Here is a 20,130-nt window from a genome sequence, read left to right on the forward strand (position 1 = left end):
TGGTCACAAAGCACCAAGCTGATCTCCCTGTGCTATGCGGCTGCTTCACACTAGCTATCTATTTTAAATGCAGTTTTAATTAGCTGATGAATGTGATTTCTTATAGATGCTCAAAATCTAAACCCCAAATCTCTCCAAAGCAGCCCTTGCATCTCCTTGCCTACTGGCTACTCCACCTTGGTTGAGCTGCCTTCAGAATTGCCACATAAAAAGAAGAATCAAACTCACCGTCTTCTCCCTTCTGCATTCCCAATTTCTCTCCTCCTCCATTTCTCAATTTTGTTCATCCCCCATCTGACCATCTTCAAGTCTCAGTGTCATCTGGCTTTCCCTCTGCATTGCTTTTCATATTCAGTCATTCACACAGCCATGATGGTTCTACCAAAATCACACAGTCATTTTTCTATTCTTTCATGTGTGCTCCCACCTCCTTGGAGCACACTCTCATCACCAAGACCCAGAGGCTGCATTAGCCTCCTGACCTTCTTTCTTAAAGATGTCTGTTCTTCGGTCCTTCCAGCATGGTGACAAAATATTAATTTTCTAAGTCATGTCACTCCCATGCTTTATGTTCTTTAATAAGATGTATTTCCTTACAGTCCTCAGTCTTCTGGGTGCAACAAACTTTCTAATCTTGTCTCTTGCCCTCCTTCCACTTTATACAGACCACCTAGTTTTGTCCACCTTCTACACAGGTTGTATACTTCCCTGTTTTGTTCGGCCTTCCCTTGTACAAGAATTCCCCCTCCCATATGAGAGGAGGGCTCCACTGCTCTGCTGCAAAAGATTTTTCCAGTTTTCAACCCCTGGCTAATCTCCTCTTTTCTCCACGGCCTCTCTGGTTCTACTCTCTCTCTCCTCTGAACATCTAGAATTCTGATTCTCTGTCTACTTAGTATTTAAGTATATATTACTTAATTTTGTTAGTTCCACTTTCTTAGTGTACAGGGTTTAAAATATTATATTAGACATATCTGTGAACCTGTGTCTCCCTTCAACTGAAGGTGGATCCCAGGCTGATTCTTTTCTTTTGTGGAACACATAGGAGAAGCTGAGAAAGGGAAAAACTCTGCCTACCCAAGGTCTGTGGGCTGGGAGTGTAGGTTGCAGAATCCTGGGAGAGAGGGTCAGGGAGGCGAGGAAGAGAACCGGGGTGAGGACAGGTGGAATTGTTGGTCTGAGAGATTTGGTGAAAGTGAAATAGGGTTTTGGCAATAAAGTCTTGCTGTGTGCAGCATGGAACAAAATTCCCTTTACATCTCCTCAAGAGACCTTCAGTAAAGACTTATAGTACTTTTTACTGAAGATTGTTTCAGATGTTTTCTCATGAAGTCATATTCTGTTTCCTTTTTATGTGTGCTATGGACTGAATATGTCCTCCTCAAATTCATTATGTTGAAGCCCTAATCTCCAGTGTGATTATTTAGAGATGGGGTCCTTGGGAAGTAATTAGGGTTAGATGAGGTCATGAGGGCAGAGCACCCATGTTGGGATTAGTGGCTTTATAAGAAGAGGAAGAGTGAGAGATTGCTCGCTCTCTACCATGTGAGGACTCAGAGGGAAGACTGTCATTTGCAAACCAGGAAGATGGCCCTTACTAGGAACTGAATCAGCCAACACTTTGATCTTGGACTTCTGGCCACAAAAACTATGAGAAACACAACTGTCTGTTGTGTAAGCCACCCAGTCTGTGGTATTTTGTTATGGCAGCATGAACAGACTAATAAAATGTGACACTGTGCTGTTATAGGCTTTCAGGTGAGGACAAGAAGGGCTAACTCTGTACACAGACACACACACACACACACACACACACTCTCATCCAGTTTGTAAGTTCTTTTGGAACAATATCTTTTATTTCTCAGTATCTCATACAATGCCAAGCAATACCGTGACTACAAGAGTCCCCCTTGCTACCCTGACTTGTTGGTTTGTCTTTGGTAATCCCGGACCTTTGTGCCCCTCTTCACCCAGTTCCAATAGATCTGTCGTGGTCTTCACGGGGTCTCCCAATGAAGTGCGTGGGTCCCAGTGACTATGCAAGGAGACACATCACGGTTTGGGAAGAAAAGAAAATGAAAACAGATACATATATGCACACACACTAAATCATCCTTTAGAATTTTAATTTTGGGTGTATTTTATAATGTACATGCAAAGCAGAATAGGCATATAATGAAAACTTCTTGGTAATTACAATATTAGACTTGAAATCTCCTTTGAGAGGATGTAGTTCAGGATTCCCATTCCTGGATTTACTTCAGGGAGCTGGTCACTTTAGAAATACAGATGCCTATGGCCCATCTCAGTCCTGCTGCCTCAGCCTGGGGTGAGTGTTAGGAACAGGAATATGAAGTTTAATAAACTCCCTAGTTCATCCCGAAGCAACCCCCTCATGGCTCTGTTTCCCACTGAAATCTGACACCCTCATTTTCCTGAAGAGAAAAGTGACTCTTGAAGAAATAAAATGACTTGCTGAGGACACAGCCGATTAGTAGCAGAGTCTAGACCCATGTCTTCTGTCTTCTAATCCTGTGCTTGTTCCGTCTCACATAAAATGTGGTTCATTTTCAAGCTATAGGCATAGTTTCCTAGCGTTTCCCAGACTCTCCCTTCTCCCATTCTATCACTCTGGATACTTCCCAGGGGTTTATTATTTGTGGAAAGATATCCAGAGTGATGTCATTAATATCATTGCTCGCAGACTCATGCATAAACCGAGAAAGTTCAAGCTGAAGCATGTTATGTTGCACAAATGACTTAGTTTCCAGATGGAACTCACAGGGGGCAAATTTTAAACCTACTAAGTCATGATGATTGGGATTAGAAAATATAAAAGCATGTGAGCTTTTGTAGATGTAAGAAACACAAAGGGAGGACCTCTAGCAAACCTATTGTCAGCATAGGTGGACTAGATACATAGTTGTCCTAGCAGTTAAATAGAATTTAGAGGAGGGAACAGGTTTGGGGAGTTTGCTGATTCATTAGTTATCTATTTCTGTAGAACAAATTACCTCGAAATTTAGTGGCTTTAAACACCACACATTTTATTGTCTCATAGTTTCTGTGGGTCACCAGTTGGGCACTGCTTAGGTAAGTGCCTCAGACTCAGTGTCTCTCACAGCTGCTAGCAAGGTGATGGCTGGGGTTGCAGTCTCCGCTGAAGACTTCCAAACTCACCCATGTGAGTGTTAGCAAAATTTAGTTCATCCAGGGCTGCTGGACTGAGGGCCTTAGATCCTTAATGGCTGTTGACCTGAGACCTCCATCAGGTGCTTGCCACGAGGCCTCTCATAGGGCAGCTCAGAACATTGCGGCTGGCTTCCAGCAGCTGGAGCAAGCTGGAGAGCCAGAAAGGGTAAATAAGATGGAATCCAGAGTCTTTTTGTAATTTAATATTGGAAATTATGTCCCATAAGCCCCACTCAGTAGGTCCAGCCCACACTCAAGGGGAGGGGATCACCCAAGGGTGTGAGTACCAAGAGGTGGGGTTCGTTGGGGGCCATCTTGAAGGCTGCCCACCACGCCTGTGGGAGGACTAGGTGGAGATCCCCAGCAGGAACATGGACATCTGAATTTGAAGCTCTAGGGAGATATCTGGGCTGCAGATACAGATCTGGGAGTTAGAAGCATTTTATGAGCAGGAGGTGAAATCATGGGAATAGATAAAGTCAGCCAAGAAGAACATTTTTTTTTAAGGTAAGTGTAGGTTGCAGAATCCTAGGAGAGAGGGTCAGGGAGGCGAGGAAGAGAACCGGGGTGAGGACAGGTGGAATTGTTGGTCTGAGAGATTTGGTGAAAGTGAAATAGGGTTTTGGCAATAAAGTCTTGCTGTGTGCAGCATGGAACAAAATTCCCTTTACATCTCCTCAAGAGACCTTCAGTAAAGACTTATAGTACTTTTTACTGAAGATTGTTTCAGATGTTTTCTCATGAAGTCATATTCTGTTTCCTTTTTATGTGTGCTATGGACTGAATATGTCCTCCTCAAATTCATTATGTTGAAGCCCTAATCTCCAGTGTGATTATTTAGAGATGGGGTCCTTGGGAAGTAATTAGGGTTAGATGAGGTCATGAGGGCAGAGCACCCATGTTGGGATTAGTGGCTTTATAAGAAGAGGAAGAGTGAGAGATTGCTCGCTCTCTACCATGTGAGGACTCAGAGGGAAGACTGTCATTTGCAAACCAGGAAGATGGCCCTTACTAGGAACTGAATCAGCCAACACTTTGATCTTGGACTTCTGGCCACAAAAACTATGAGAAACACAACTGTCTGTTGTGTAAGCCACCCAGTCTGTGGTATTTTGTTATGGCAGCATGAACAGACTAATAAAATGTGACACTGTGCTGTTATAGGCTTTCAGGTGAGGACAAGAAGGGCTAACTCTGTACACAGACACACACACACACACACACACACACACATTCTCATCCAGTTTGTAAGTTCTTTTGGAACAATATCTTTTATTTCTCAGTATCTCATACAATGCCAAGCAATACCGTGACTACAAGAGTCCCCCTTGCTACCCTGACTTGTTGGTTTGTCTTTGGTAATCCCGGACCTTTGTGCCCCTCTTCACCCAGTTCCAATAGATCTGTCGTGGTCTTCACGGGGTCTCCCAATGAAGTGCGTGGGTCCCAGTGACTATGCAAGGAGACACATCAGGGTTTGGGAAGAAAAGAAAATGAAAACAGATACATATATGCACACACACTAAATCATCCTTTAGAATTTTAATTTTGGGTGTATTTTATAATGTACATGCAAAGCAGAATAGGCATATAATGAAAACTTCTTGGTAATTACAATATTAGACTTGAAATCTCCTTTGAGAGGATGTAGTTCAGGATTCCCATTCCTGGATTTACTTCAGGGAGCTGGTCACTTTAGAAATACAGATGCCTATGGCCCATCTCAGTCCTGCTGCCTCAGCCTGGGGTGAGTGTTAGGAACAGGAATATGAAGTTTAATAAACTCCCTAGTTCATCCCGAAGCAACCCCCTCATGGCTCTGTTTCCCACTGAAATCTGACACCCTCATTTTCCTGAAGAGAAAAGTGACTCTTGAAGAAATAAAATGACTTGCTGAGGACACAGCCGATTAGTAGCAGAGTCTAGACCCATGTCTTCTGTCTTCTAATCCTGTGCTTGTTCCGTCTCACATAAAATGTGGTTCATTTTCAAGCTATAGGCATAGTTTCCTAGCGTTTCCCAGACTCTCCCTTCTCCCATTCTATCACTCTGGATACTTCCCAGGGGTTTATTATTTGTGGAAAGATATCCAGAGTGATGTCATTAATATCATTGCTCGCAGACTCATGCATAAACCGAGAAAGTTCAAGCTGAAGCATGTTATGTTGCACAAATGACTTAGTTTCCAGATGGAACTCACAGGGGGCAAATTTTAAACCTACTAAGTCATGATGATTGGGATTAGAAAATATAAAAGCATGTGAGCTTTTGTAGATGTAAGAAACACAAAGGGAGGACCTCTAGCAAACCTATTGTCAGCATAGGTGGACTAGATACATAGTTGTCCTAGCAGTTAAATAGAATTTAGAGGAGGGAACAGGTTTGGGGAGTTTGCTGATACATTAGTTATCTATTTCTGTAGAACAAATTACCTCGAAATTTAGTGGCTTTAAACACCACACATTTTATTGTCTCATAGTTTCTGTGGGTCACCAGTTGGGCACTGCTTAGGTAAGTGCCTCAGACTCAGTGTCTCTCACAGCTGCTAGCAAGGTGATGGCTGGGGTTGCAGTCTCCGCTGAAGACTTCCAAACTCACCCATGTGAGTGTTAGCAAAATTTAGTTCATCCAGGGCTGCTGGACTGAGGGCCTTAGATCCTTAATGGCTGTTGACCTGAGACCTCCATCAGGTGCTTGCCACGAGGCCTCTCATAGGGCAGCTCAGAACATTGCGGCTGGCTTCCAGCAGCTGGAGCAAGCTGGAGAGCCAGAAAGGGTAAATAAGATGGAATCCAGAGTCTTTTTGTAATTTAATATTGGAAATTATGTCCCATAAGCCCCACTCAGTAGGTCCAGCCCACACTCAAGGGGAGGGGATCACCCAAGGGTGTGAGTACCAAGAGGTGGGGTTCGTTGGGGGCCATCTTGAAGGCTGCCCACCACGCCTGTGGGAGGACTAGGTGGAGATCCCCAGCAGGAACATGGACATCTGAATTTGAAGCTCTAGGGAGATATCTGGGCTGCAGATACAGATCTGGGAGTTAGAAGCATTTTATGAGCAGGAGGTGAAATCATGGGAATAGATAAAGTCAGCCAAGAAGAACATTTTTTTTTAAGGTATCCAGTAATTACTAGTATCCACAAATTGTTGACTTCTTAGAGAAACTTCATACTGAAAGTAAAAACAAAAACATGTAGGAAAAGATAAATGTCACTAACCAAAGCTACTTGTCACTCCTAATGTGATTAAAACTTTCAGATTGGCCATGAAAATTTGGGTTAGGGCATTTGGCATTTCCTGTTAGGATTAGAATATTATTAAGATTCTGAGGAAAAGCTCATTCCCCACAAAAATTCCATAACATAGGTGACTAAATGAAACCTGGAAAGTCTCCTGATATAGAAAACTAGTCTAGCTTGTTCTCCATCAGTTTTAAATTACAGATCTGATGGATCTCAGAGTTTCCAAGTTTGGGGTGGTGAATATTATGAATATGATTAATTGTAATTTAAAGGCCTACTCCCACACTCCCACGATACACCTCCTGTTCATAAACACCCAGCCCAGGGTGTGTCACAGAAGCATTGGAGAGCTAGAACTATGTCATAGTGAAGGATGGGGAAACACCTCATATGACCCCTTTGGCCCTTGATCTTTCTTCCCTCTGTGCCTTTGCCTCATGCTCATCGCTTCCTCCTGGAATGTTCTACCCAGACTGTTCTATGCAGCCAAATCCTACTGTCCCTTCAAGGCTCTGCTCAAATTCCATCTCTTCCATTAAGGCTTCCTGACTGGACCATCCCACGTCCCTCCTCTCTGGACTCCTGTTGTGGTGCCGCTCACTTTTGGATACTGATGGCCAGGGACATTTTCTGTGCTTGCTTTTATCTTATTCATCAGGGGTTGGCAAACTATGGCCTGTGCGGCAAATCTGCCCCCACTGTCTGTTTTTATGCAGGCCCGCAGGCTAAGAATGGTTATTGCATTTTCAAATTGTTGAAGAATAGTAATATTTTGTTACATGTGAAAATTATATGAAATTCAAATTCAATGTCCGTAAAGTTTTATTTTGGTCAATAAAATGCTTGCAGAAATTTGCTTTCTTTTGCCTCTCGGCCCACAAAACCTAAAATATTTAGTCTCTGTCACTTTATAGGAAGTTTGTTGACCCCTGCTACAGGCACTCAGTTCCTCCCTCCTGAGAGAGGGTGTTGCCCTTCAGGGAGGTTACCATTCTGACACTTTCTGGTTGCTTCTGCCGGGTCTACCGTGGTCTGGAGCACAGAGCTGGTGTTTGGTAAATGCTGTTGAATGGAGCTGAGAGGGAATGTGTTTTTAATTTGCGTTGGATACAATGTTATGTCCTTTCTTGCTATCCAGGCCTTTTCTTTATTCCCCTCTGCTGTTGGGTTGGTATCTGTTATGTCTGGTAGAAAAAATGACAGGGAATACCAGGGTGGGTCACAGAACTCATGGAAAACACAAATGAAGTGAGGTCTGGGAACCAGAGCTTTTGTTTTGGGTGGAGAGGAACTGTTTGCTTTGGGGGATTGAGGTAATGAAAGTTATTTCAATAACATAATTTAACAGTTGTACATGCTTTCTGCCAGACGTACAGCTAGGCAAACCTCGCCCAGGGACCCCAACTGCAAAATGCAAAGGTTAAACACTGAATGAGTTCCCCTAACTGTTCAGCAGAACACAAAACTATACACCTTGGTTACACTATGTAAAATATACGATATGGTCAGAGACTGGAGGGACACTGAAAAAATACGAATCGTTGTGTTAGGGTGGCAGGATTATGGGAAAATACTTAAAAAAAACCTTTAGTCGCTAAAATATTTCTATAATAAACAAAGCTTCTGAAAATGATTAAAATGAAAAAACTTCTTTTAAAAAATTTATTCTTTTTTTACTGAAGCATAGTTGATTTACAAATTATGTTAGTTTCAGGTATACAATTAAAATGAAAAATTCTATTCCTTCTCTGCATGTAAAAATTTTTACCTTTTTCTCTTTTTCACCTTTCCCCCTCACAAAAACAGAATTTTGCAGTGAAGTGGGAATTTCTTAGGATCCTGAGCATGAATACAGACACAAACATGTACAAATTTTCCCTAAAAGAAATATATATTTATGTCATTTTAGACTGTTCTCCATTAAACCTTAATCTCACTAAAACATTAAATGGGAAGAACATTACTAACCTCTCACTTAACACAGTACCTGCACAACCAAGGCTTAATCAATGGTAATTGTAACTGTAAGGCCCTCTTCCAATGCCCTAGACCTTGTGATTCTTCTAGGCAGAAATGGAATCTCCTTCATGGTTGAATCCTGAGTTTCTGACACAGTGTCTGGCACATAGTGCCTGGCTTTCAATTAAAATGTTTAAGTGAATAAAGAAACTAAGCAATAATTTTTAAAAAGGGAGGGAACATATGTGGAGGTACTCTGCTAGCAAAAAGGCAACTTAATTCTTTTTTTAAAAAAAATTAATTATTTTTTATTGAAGTATAGTTGATTTCCAATGTTGTGTTAATTACTGCTGTATAGCAAAGTGACTCAGTTATACATATACATTCTTTTTCATATTCTGTTTTTTACATCTATGTACTGTTTATTTATATAATTATGTCTTCATTGTATTTAATATCTTTTTTCTTTTCCTTTTTTTAAGCATATTTATTGGAGTATAATTGCTTTACAATGGTGTGTTAGTTTCTGCTTTATAACAAAGTGAATCAGCTATACATATACATATATCCCCATATCTCCTCCCTCCTGCATCTCCCTCCACCCTCCCTATCCCACCCATCTAGGTGGTCACAAAGCACTGAGCTGATCTCCTTGTGCTATGGGGCTTCTTCCCACTAGCTAGCTATTTTACATTTGGTAGTGTATATATGTCCATGCCACTCTCTCACTTCATCCCAGCTTACTCTTCCCCCTCCCCATGTCCTCAAGTTCATTCTCTATGTCTGCATCTTTATTCCTGTCCTGCCCCTAGGTTCTTCAGAACTAATTTTTTTTTTTTTTTAGATTCCATATGTATGTGTTAGCATACAGTATTTGTTTTTCCCTTTCTGACTTACTTCACTCTGTATGACAGACTCTAGGTCCATCCACCTCACTACAAATAACTCAATTTTGTTTCATTTTATGGCTAATATTCCATTGTATATATGTGCCACATCTTCTTTATCCATTCGTCTGTTGTTGGACGCTTAGTTTGCTTCCATGTCCTTGTAAATAGAGCTGGAATGAACACTGTGGTACATGACTCCTTTTGAACTATGGTTTTCTCAGGGTGTATGCCAGGTAATGGGATTGCTGGGTTGTATGGAAGTTCTATTTTTAGTTTTTTAAGGAACCTCCATACTGTTCTCCATAGTGGCTGTATCAATTTACATTCCCACCAACAGTGCAAGAGGGTTCCCTTTTTCTCCACACCCTCTCCAGCATTTATTCTTTGTAGATTTTTTGATGATGGCCATTCTAACTGCTGTGAGGTGATATCTCATGGTAGTTTTGATTTGCATTTCTCTAATGATTAGTGATGTTGAGCATTCTTTCATGGGTTTGTTGGCAACCTGTATATCTTCTTTGGAGAAATGTCTATTTAGGTCTTCTGCTCATTTTTGGATTGGGTTGTTTGTTTTGATATTGAGCTGCATGAGCTGCTTGTGAATTTTGGAGATTAATCATTTGTTAGTTGCTTCGTTTGCAAACATTTTCTCCCATTCTTGAGAGTTGTCTTCTCGTCTTGTTTATGTTTTCCTTTGCAGTTCAAAAGCTTTTGTTTCATTAGTTCCCATTTGTTTATTTTTTTTTTTATTTCCATTTCTCTGGGAAGTGGGTCAAAAAGGACCTTGCTGTGATTTATGTCACAGAGTGTCCTGCCTATGTTTTCCTCTAAGAGTTTTATAGTGTCTGGCTTTACATTTAGGTCTTTAATCCATTTTGAGTTTATTTTTGTGTATGCTGTTAGGGAGTGTTCTAATTTCATTCTTTTACATGTAGCTGTCCAATTTTCCCAGCACCACTTATTGAAGACACTGTCTTTTCTCCACTGTATATTCTTGCCTCTTTTATCAGAAATAAGATGACCATATGTGTGTGGATTTATCTCTGAGCTTTCTATCCTGTTCCATTGATCTATATTTCTGTTTTTATGCCAGTATCATACTGTCTTGATTACTGTAGCTTTGTAGTATAGTCTGTAGTCAGGGAGCCTGATTCCTCCAGCTCCATTTTTCTTTCTCAAGATTGCTTTGGCTATTTGGGGTCTTTTGTGTTTCCATACAAATTGTGCAATTTTTTTGTTCTAGTTCTGTGAAAAATGCCATTGGTAGTTTGATAGAGATTGCACTGAATCTGTAGATTGCTTTGGGTAGTATAGTCATTTTCACAATTTTGATTCTTCCAATCCCAGAACATCGTATACCTCTCCATCTGTTTGTATCATCTTTAATTTCTTTCACCAGTGTCTTATAGTTTTCTGCATACAGGTGTTTTGTCTCCTTAAGTACGTTTATTCCTAGGTATTTTATTCTTTCTGCTGCAATGGTAAATGGGAGTGTTTCCTTAATTTCTCTTTCAGATTTTCATCATTAGTCTATAGGAATGCAAGAGATTTCTGTGCATTAATTATTTATCCTGCTACTTTACCAAATTCATTGATTAACTCTAGTAGTTTTCTGGAAGCATCTTTAGGATTCTCTATGTATAGTATCATGTCATCTGCAAACAGTGACAGCTTTACTTCTTCTTTTCCGATTTGGATTCCTTTTATTTCCTTTTCTTCTCTGATTGCTGTGGCTAAAACTTCCAAAACTATGTTGAATAAGAGTGGTGAGAGTGGACAACCCTGTCTTTTCCGTGATCTTAGGGGAAATGGTTTCAGTTTTTCACCATTGAGAATGATGTTGGCTGTGGGTTTGTCATATATGGCCTTTATTATGTTGAGGTTAGTTCCCTCTATGCCTACTTTCTGGAGGGTTTTTATCATAAATGGGTGTTGAATTTTGTCAAAAGCTTTTTCTGCATCTATTGAGATAATCATATGGTTTTTCGCCTTCAATTTGTTAATATGGTTTATCACATTGATTGCTTTCAGTATGTTGAAGAATCCTTGCATTCCTGGAATAAACCCCACTTGATCATGGTGTATGATCCTTTTAATGTGCTGTTGGATTCTGTTTGCTAGTATTTTGTTGAGGATTTTTGCATCTTGTTCATCAGTGATATTGGCCTGTGGTTTTCTCTCTTTGTGACATCTTTGTCTGGTTTTAGTATCAGGGTGATGGTGGCCTTGTAGAATGAGTTTGGGAGTGCTCCTCCCTCTGCTATATTTTGGAAGATTTTGAGAAGGATAGGTGTTAGCTCTTCTCTAAATGTTTGATAGAATTCACCTGTGAAGCCATCTGGCCTTTGGCTTTTGTTTGTTGGAAGATTTTTAATTACAGTCTCAATTTCAGTGCTTGTGATTGGTCTGTTTATATTTTCTATTTCTTCCTGGTTTAGTCTCAGAAGGTTGTGCTCTTCTAAGAATTTGTCCATTTCTTCCAGGTTGTCCATTTTATTTGCATATAGTTGTTTGTAGTTATCTCTAATCGTCCCTTGTATTTCTGCAGTGTCAGTTGTAACTTCTACTTTTTCATTTCTAATTCTATTGCTTTGAGTCTCCTCCCTTTTTTTTCTTGATGAGTCTCGCTAATGGTTTATCAATTTTGTTATCTTCTCAAAGAACCAGCTTTTAGTTTTATTGATCTTTGCAATTGTTTCCCACTTTTCTTTTTCATTTATTTCTGATCTGATCTTTCTGATATCTTTCCTTCTGCTAACTTTGGGGTTTTTTTGTTCTTGTTTCTCTAATTGCTTTCGGTGTAATCCTATGCTGTTTATTTGAGATGTTTCTTGTTTCTTGAGGTAGGATTGTATTGCTATAAACTTCCTTCTTAGAACTGCTTTTGCTGCATCACATCGGTTTGGGGTTGTTCTGTGTTCATTGTTATTTGTTTCTAGGTATTTTTTGATTTCCTTTTTGATTCCTTAAGTGATCTCTTGGTTATTTAGTAGTGTATTGTTTAACCTCCACGTGTCTGTATTTTTTACGGATTTTTTCCTGTAATTGATACCTAGTCTTATAGAATTGTGGTCGGAAAAGATACTTGATGCAATTTCAATTTTCTTAAATTTACCAAGGCTTGATTTGTGACCCAAGATATGATCTACACTGAAGAATGTTCCATGAGTACTTGAGAAGAAAGTGTATTCTGTTGTTTTGGGATGGAATGTTCTATAAATATCAATTAAGTCCATCTTGTTTAAGGTATCATTTAAAGCTTGTGTTTCCTTATTTATTTTCATTTTGGATGATCTGTCCATTGGTGAAAGTGGGCTGTTAAAATCCCCTAGTACGACTGGGTTACTGTCGATTTCCCGTTTTATGGCTGTTAGCATTTGCCTTATGTATTGAGGTGCTCCTATGTTTGGTGCATAAATGTTTACAATTTATATGCCTTCTTCTTGGATTGATCCCTTGATCATTATGCAATGCCCTTCTTTGCCTCTTGTAATGGTCTTTATTTTAAAGGCTATTTTGTCTGATATGAGAATTGCTACTCCAGCTTTCTTTTTATTTCCATTTCCATGGAATATCTTTTCCATCCCCTCACTTTCAGTCTGTATGTGTCCCTAGGTCTGAAGTGGGTCTCTTGTAGACAGCATATATATGGGTCTTGTTTTTCTATCCATTCAGCCAGTCTAAGTCTTGGTTGGAACATTTAATCCATTTACTTTTAAGGTAGTTATTGATATATATGTTCCTATTACCATTTTCTTAATTGTTTTGGGTTTGTTATTATAGGTCTTTTCCTTCTCTTGTGTCTCCTGCCTAGAGAAGTTCCTTTAGCATTTGTTGTAAAGCTGGTTTGGTGGTGCTGAATTCTCTTAGCTTTTGCTTGTCTGTAATGGTTTTAATTTCTCCATCGAATGTGAATGAGATCCTTGCTGGGTAGAGTCATCTTGGTTGTAGGTTTTTCCCTTTCATCACTTTAAATATGTCCTGCCACTCCCTTCTGGCTTGCAGAGTTTCTGCTGAAAGATCTGTTGTTAAATTTATGGGAGTTCCCCTGTATGTTATTTGTTGTTTTTCCCTTTCTGCTCTTAATATTTTTTCTCTGTATTTAATTTTTGATAGTTTGATTAACATGTGTCTTGGTGTGTTTCTCCTTGGTTTTATCCTGTATGGGACTCTCTGCACTTCCTGGACTTGATTGACTATTTCCTTTCCCATATTAGGGAAGTTTTCAACTATAATCTCTTCAAATATTTTCTCAGTCCCTTTCTTTTTCTCTTATTCTTCTGGGAGCCCTATAATTCGAATGTTGGTGCACTTAATGTTGTCCCTGAGGTCTCTGAGACTGTCCTCAATTCTTTTCATTCTTTTTTATTTATTCTGCTCTGTGGTAGTTATTTCCACTATTTTATCTTCCAGTTCACTTCTCCGTTCTTTTGCCTCAGTTATTCTGCTATTCATTCCTTCTAGAGAATTCTTAATTTCATTTATTGTGTTGTTCATCATTTTTTTTTTTGCTCTTCAGTTCTTCTAGGTCCTTGTTAAATGTTTCTTGTGTTTTCTCCATTCTATTTCCAAGATTTTGGATGATCTTTACTATCATTACTCTGAATTGTTTTTCAGGTAGACTGCCTATTTCCTCCTAATTGGTTTGGTTTGGTGGGTTTTTACCTTGCTCTTTCATCTGCTGTGTGTTTCTCTGTCTTCTCCATTTCCTTCACTTACTGTGCTTAGGGTCTTCTTTTTGCAGGGTGCAGGTTCGTAGTTCCCATTGTTTTTTGAGGTCTGCCCCCAGTGGCTAAGGTTGGTTCACTGCATTGTGTAAACTTCCTGGTGGAGGGGACTGGTGCCTGTCTTCTGGTGGATGAGGCTGGATCTTGTCTTTCTCGTGGGCCAGACCGTGTCTGGTGGTGTGTTTTTTGGGTGTCTGTGACCTTACTATGATTTTAGGCAGCCTCTCTGCTAGTGGGTGGGGTTTTGTTTCTGTCTTGCTACTTTTTGGCATAGGGTGTCCAGAACTGTAGCTTGCTGCTCGTTGAGTGGAGCTTGGTCTTAGCATTGAGATGGATATCTCTGGGAGAGTTTTCGCTGTGTGATATTACATGGAGCTGCTAGGTCTCTGGTGGACCAATGTCCTGAACTCAGCTCTTCCACCTCAGAGGCACAGGCCTGACACTGGCCAGATCATGAAAACCCTGTCAGCCACGCAGCTCAGAAGAAAAGGGAGAAAAAAAAGAAAGAAAGAAAAATAATAAAAATTAAATATTGTTATTAAAATAAAAAAATATTAAAAATTTAAAAAATTAAATAGTAATTTGAAGAAAGAAAGTAGAGAGCAACCAAACCAACAAACAAACCCACCAATGATAAGAAGTGCTAAAATATATACTAAAAAAGCAAAAAAACAAAACAAAACGGACAGGCAGAACCGTAGGAGAAATGGTAAAAGCAAAGCTATACAGACAAAATCATGCAAAGACACATATAGATACACACTCACAAAAAGAGAAAAAGGAAAAAATATGTATATATTAAAAAAAGAAAAGGAACAGAGCAACGAAGTCAATAAACAAATCTACCGATAATAGCCTCTAAATACTAAACTAAGATAAACAAAAAACAGAAACAAATTAGATGCAGAAAAAAGCAAACCCCAAGTCTACAGATGCTCCCAAAGTCCACCGCCTCAATTTTGGGATGACTCATCGTCTATTCAGGTATTCCACACATGCAGGGTACGTCAAGTTGGTTGTGGAGATTTAATCCACTGCTCCTGAGGCTGCATGGAGAGATTTCCCTCTCTTCTTTGTTCGCACAGCTCCTGGGGTTCAGCTTTGGATTTGGCCCTGCCTCTTCATGTACGTCTCCTGAGGGCGTCTGTTCCCTTTTGGAAAGTCTGAGGTCTTCTGCCAGTGTTCAGTAGGTGTTCTGTAGGAGTTGTTCCACATGTAGATGTATTTCTGATGTATTTGTGGGGAGAAAGATGATCTCCATGTCTTACACCTCTGCCATCTTGAAAGTCTCGCCATATTCTTTTCCTTTATGGTTTCACAGGATGTTGAATATAGTTCCCTGTGCTCTACAGTGGGACCTTGTTTATCCATTCTATATATGCCAGTTTGCATCTGCTAGTCCCAAACTCCCAATCCATCCCTCTCCCCCCCCCCTCCCCCTTGGCAACCGCCAGTCTATTCTCTATGTCTGTGATTATAGTTTTGTTTCATAGATAGGAGAAGGCAACTTAATTCTACCTTTAATTCTTTTTCAAAGCCAAGTCCCTTTCATTCATATCACATCCCAAGAGGGAGTGATGGACACAGAAGCACAACCAGGCAATGTAACACACTAGGGCTCTGTCTATGGCTGGAGAGGTTTAGGTCTTTCCTTAACACACAGAGTGATAAGGAAGACCGGGGCGAGGTTTTAAAGTTGCCATCATATCACCATCTTGAAAGGAAGTTAATGCATTTATCTGTTCATTCAACAAATATTCTTTGAGCTCCTGTTATTCACAAGGAATTCTTCTATGTGTTGGGGATGTGAGAGGGGCTAGAAACTGAAGCAGAGAGGCAGAGAAGTTGACTACAGCAGCTTTTATGATCCCTTTGTTTCCTGGGAGATCTTAGTGACTGCAGCATAGAATAAATGGAGCTCTCAAATAGGATGCAATGTAGGTTCGGATTGCAATGAAGCTCCAGGGGTGAAACCTTAGCTTCCCAGAAGACACCAGGGAAGTGTTATGGATACAGGGAATGGCTCCAGTGTACTGCAAACCAAGATCTTGAGTGAGATTTTATGGCAGATGGATGAGGTGATGAAATGAAAAGTACTTTTAACTTGTTGTCAAAAGCATGGTTTTGAATCCAGCCCTGACTCCAGTTCTAGTTCTATGAATTTAAACAAGTTTCTCAGTGTTTCCAAATGTGAGTTTATAAATCTATAAAACTGAGACAGAAATATTTTCCCTTATAAGTTTGTATTAGTTATCTATTCCTGTGTACCAGACTATCCTAATAATTAAGTGGCTTAAAACTATAGTGATACTGTATATTTATTCTGTGAATTCACTGGGCAATTTTTCTGCTGGTATGCTAGGATCACACATGTGGCGGCATTTAGTTGGTGGCTTGGTGAGGGTCTCAGAGTAGCTGGGACATACTTTTTCATCCTGAACTTCTGCAAGCCATGGCCATTTCAGGGCAGCATCTAAGAAGGTGAAGGAGGAAGCTGCAAGGTCTCTTAAGGCCTAGCCTTGGAAGTCACACAATGTCACTTCTATCATATTTCTATTGGTCACAGGAAGCCACAAGCTCAGATTCAAAAGGTTGGGAAGTAGACTCCAGTTCTTGATGAAAGATGATAAGAAATACTTTGGCCTTATTTTTCAACCTCCTATAAAGTGCTGGTGAGGATTAAATGAGATTATCTATGTGAGGGTATTGTTTTTCTGCTATACGTATGTATGGTTTTTGGTCGTGTCATATATGCATTATACTTTTGTAACTGCAAAATTCTACAACACTCAGTCAAAAGCTAGTTTTTGATGATATAGCTGGTTGTATTATAAATGATCTATTTACCACCATCAATGGATCAATGGAGGGAATTAGGACTACATGAGAGTCAAGTTAACTCATTTCATAAAGAAATGTTTTAGTTTGTGGTGAATGGCTTAGTATCTGATTTTAGAGTATGCTTCTTATGCTCTTGGAAATGGTTTATCTCAATAAATTATAAATATCTTCAAAAGTTCTTGAGATGTTATAGGGAACACATGGACATTTTTTTGTGTGTGTGTATCTGACAAACATATATGCTCCCGGTTTTTGGTAACAGTATTTCAATCATTCTTTATAGAGTAACCCCTTTCCCATGACATGCATTCTTATTGGGACCATCCATCAGGATGCTCCATCATTCTCTGGCCAGGACTGGGGGCAGCTTCCTTATGCTAGCTAGGCCAGTTGGACCCTAGCCTTTGAATCTGAACCCTGAGTGGGGTGGCAGAAGGACCAAATGATTGGAATCAATTCACCCAAATAGTATCACCCTGAAGAAGGTCTCCATGTGTTTCTGCTGCCTCTACCCAGACCTGCCTGCACTAGTCCCCATATAATTCCAACGTCAGGGTCAATGAGCCCTCTTATAACCTGATAATACTTGAAGCAGTTTTTTTGCTTAAATTGTCTAGAGTTAGTTTTCTTGCTTGTAGATAGAGAACCCTGCTGACACATGTATTTATTCAGGGGATACAAAGTGATGAGAATGGTCTTGAAGCTAAAATATCAGAAGATTCCAACTGATAAAACAACAGCCAACAAACTAGTTATGTTTTGTAACAGTTTTTAGGACACTGTACACATTTCCTTGAATAAGGAATGTGACCTTGGCCTTAAGGATCCATAATCCATCTAGGAAGAATAAGTACAGTGATTAAAAAAATAGTTTAGCACAACAATATAATGAATATGCCAATTATCAGTGCCCAGCATAATGCTTGGCACATAGTAAGCACACTACAATTGTGTATTACAATTAATAAATTATTAAATGAATGATTCAGGTAATAAGTACAATGAAGTTTGAACAAGAGAGAGATATCATGAGCAAGAAGTCCTCACGAACAAGGAGGGATTTGAGCAGATTCTCTTAGGATGGGTGGAGTTTTTTGAAATGAAGAGGAGAAATAAGGGAATTCTAGCCGCATGGACTTATTTTGCAAGGAGTATGATAAGTTTAAAGAGAGGTGGCTCCTGAATCATCTGACATCAAGAAAATCTTATTGCAAATACATAATTTTCTTTATTTGCTACTGAATTTTGGTACTGGTAGCACACTGCTCTAATATGTGTCGATTGCCTAGATAATGGGTGTATTTCTTACATATTTGAAAGAAATCTCTTTCAGTAGTTATGTTTTCAACCCCTTCTCGCTCCAACACTATAGTTAAACCATGAGACTTATTGCCCAAAGAGGGGAATATATGGCCTAGGACTCCCACGCAATATGAAGAGGAACTAGAAAGTCTCTCCTCTACTCGAGGAAGGGGTCAAGGAGAAAAAAGGAGAAAAAAAAGGGCCAAGGCCTGAAGCAAGCCTTTAATCTAAATCTCCTTTAGAGGTGAAACCCTGGAAGGCAGTTTAGGGTAAGGTTAGGAGGTAATAGAGATGTTCAGAAATGTTGGAAGGGGGGACTTGCAGGGCACCAGTGTTCACTCTTTGCTTCGTGGGCAATAGCCTTAGAAAAGCCCTATGTTCAGCTGCTGCTGTCCAACACGTCACTGAGGGAGGACTCTAAGAGAGAGTACAGAGTGTCTCACATGCTGCTGGAGTGTAGAGAAAGCAGGCAGTTTCCAGATTTCCCAGAGGGTGCAGAACTTTCCGGAAAACTGGTGGGCAGGGCAAGGCCTTTGTGGATCTCCAACAAAGCCCTGCTTCTCCTGAGCCATGGTCCCTCTGCCCAGATTCTTTTCCCAGTCTGAACACCACCCTTACCTCTCCCTACCTGGGGAGCTTTTAAAAATGCCTGTGTCAAGGCTCCACTCGAGACTATTTAAATCAGAACCTCCAGGGATTGAGTCCTGGTGTCAGATCTGTTTTTCAAGTTCCCAGGTCATTCTACTGTATAGCCTGGGTTGAGAACCACTGCCCTAAGTCTAGTCATGTGTTTGGATTTAAGTTAAACAACACTTCCTCAGGAAAGCCTTCCCTGGTCAGCCACAACCTAGGTCAAGTACTCCGTTATATATCCTCCAAGCAAACAACCAGGACTTCTCCTTCTTGGCATTTAAAATTTGAGTCATCATTTGTCTCAAGTCTGCCTTTCCCTGTAGACTATTATGCGAGGGGAGAAACATTTCTGCCTTGCTCACCCAGTAACTTGGTTCAACCACACACCAACTGGTACAGTTTGTGTTCAGTAAATGCCTCTTGAACAGAGGCTTGCCTTTACTCAACCATGGGTGTGTGATCAAGGCTCCAATTCATGAATCTGGTAAGAGAATTTTTGCAGGTGAGGACTCAAACTAGACCACATACTTATAGGGCTGTGACTTTAAGTGGGCTCATATTTTTGACAGTTTCACTGTTTTTATCTTCGAGATCATGGTGTCATAACAGCTCAGCAGGCTCATCATCACATTGCAACCCTGTGTGGTCATTACTATTCCTGTCTTGCAACTGGAAAGAAGTTAAATAACTTGCCCAGGTCCCTATACACGATTGTCTGGGCACAAATAATCACAAATAAGGAAAACCCCTTTCAACAGGATTCCTGTTTGTGCTGCGCTCTTATTTCTGGCTTGACAGCTGGTGGCTACTACAGGGGGATTTTCTGGGGGGTCTCCAGTACCAGTGCCTAGGGCCCAGAGTGTGGTTTCCTGCCCTCCAACACCGTTATAGGGTGCAGGCAACACGGGGCCTTATCTATATAAGGATACCATAAATACTATATTCTTCCAAGTCACTGTGCCCTGCTTGTCCTGGAGAGGCAGCCTGTGTGTGTCTGTGTGTGTGTGTGTGTGTGAGAGAGAGAGAGAGAGAGAGAGAGAGAGAAAGAGAGAGGGAGAGGGAGAGGGAGAGGGAGAGGGAGAGAGAGAATATGAATGTTTGGGGAGGTGAAATAGGGTCTATGGTCTAGGGTCGTCCAGGAGAAGCCCAATCTTAGCTGTGGGCTGGGGAAAAGGTCCGCCCCTTCACTGCCTCCATCCCAAACGCCAGGTTCCAATATTCACAGGCCTCTGGGTCGGAATCCCACTCAGACTCTTGGAGCATCTTGGGTTCAGCCTGGGTGACTTGAACCAAGGCTCAGAACCGCGCCTCGAGCGGGCTCTCGACGCCGGTGGCAGCGGCGG

This window comes from Neophocaena asiaeorientalis, unplaced genomic scaffold (genome assembly GCF_003031525.2).
Source record: "Neophocaena asiaeorientalis asiaeorientalis breed wild unplaced genomic scaffold, Neophocaena_asiaeorientalis_V1.1 scaffold122, whole genome shotgun sequence".
NCBI classification, from domain to species: Eukaryota; Metazoa; Chordata; class Mammalia; order Artiodactyla; family Phocoenidae; genus Neophocaena; species Neophocaena asiaeorientalis.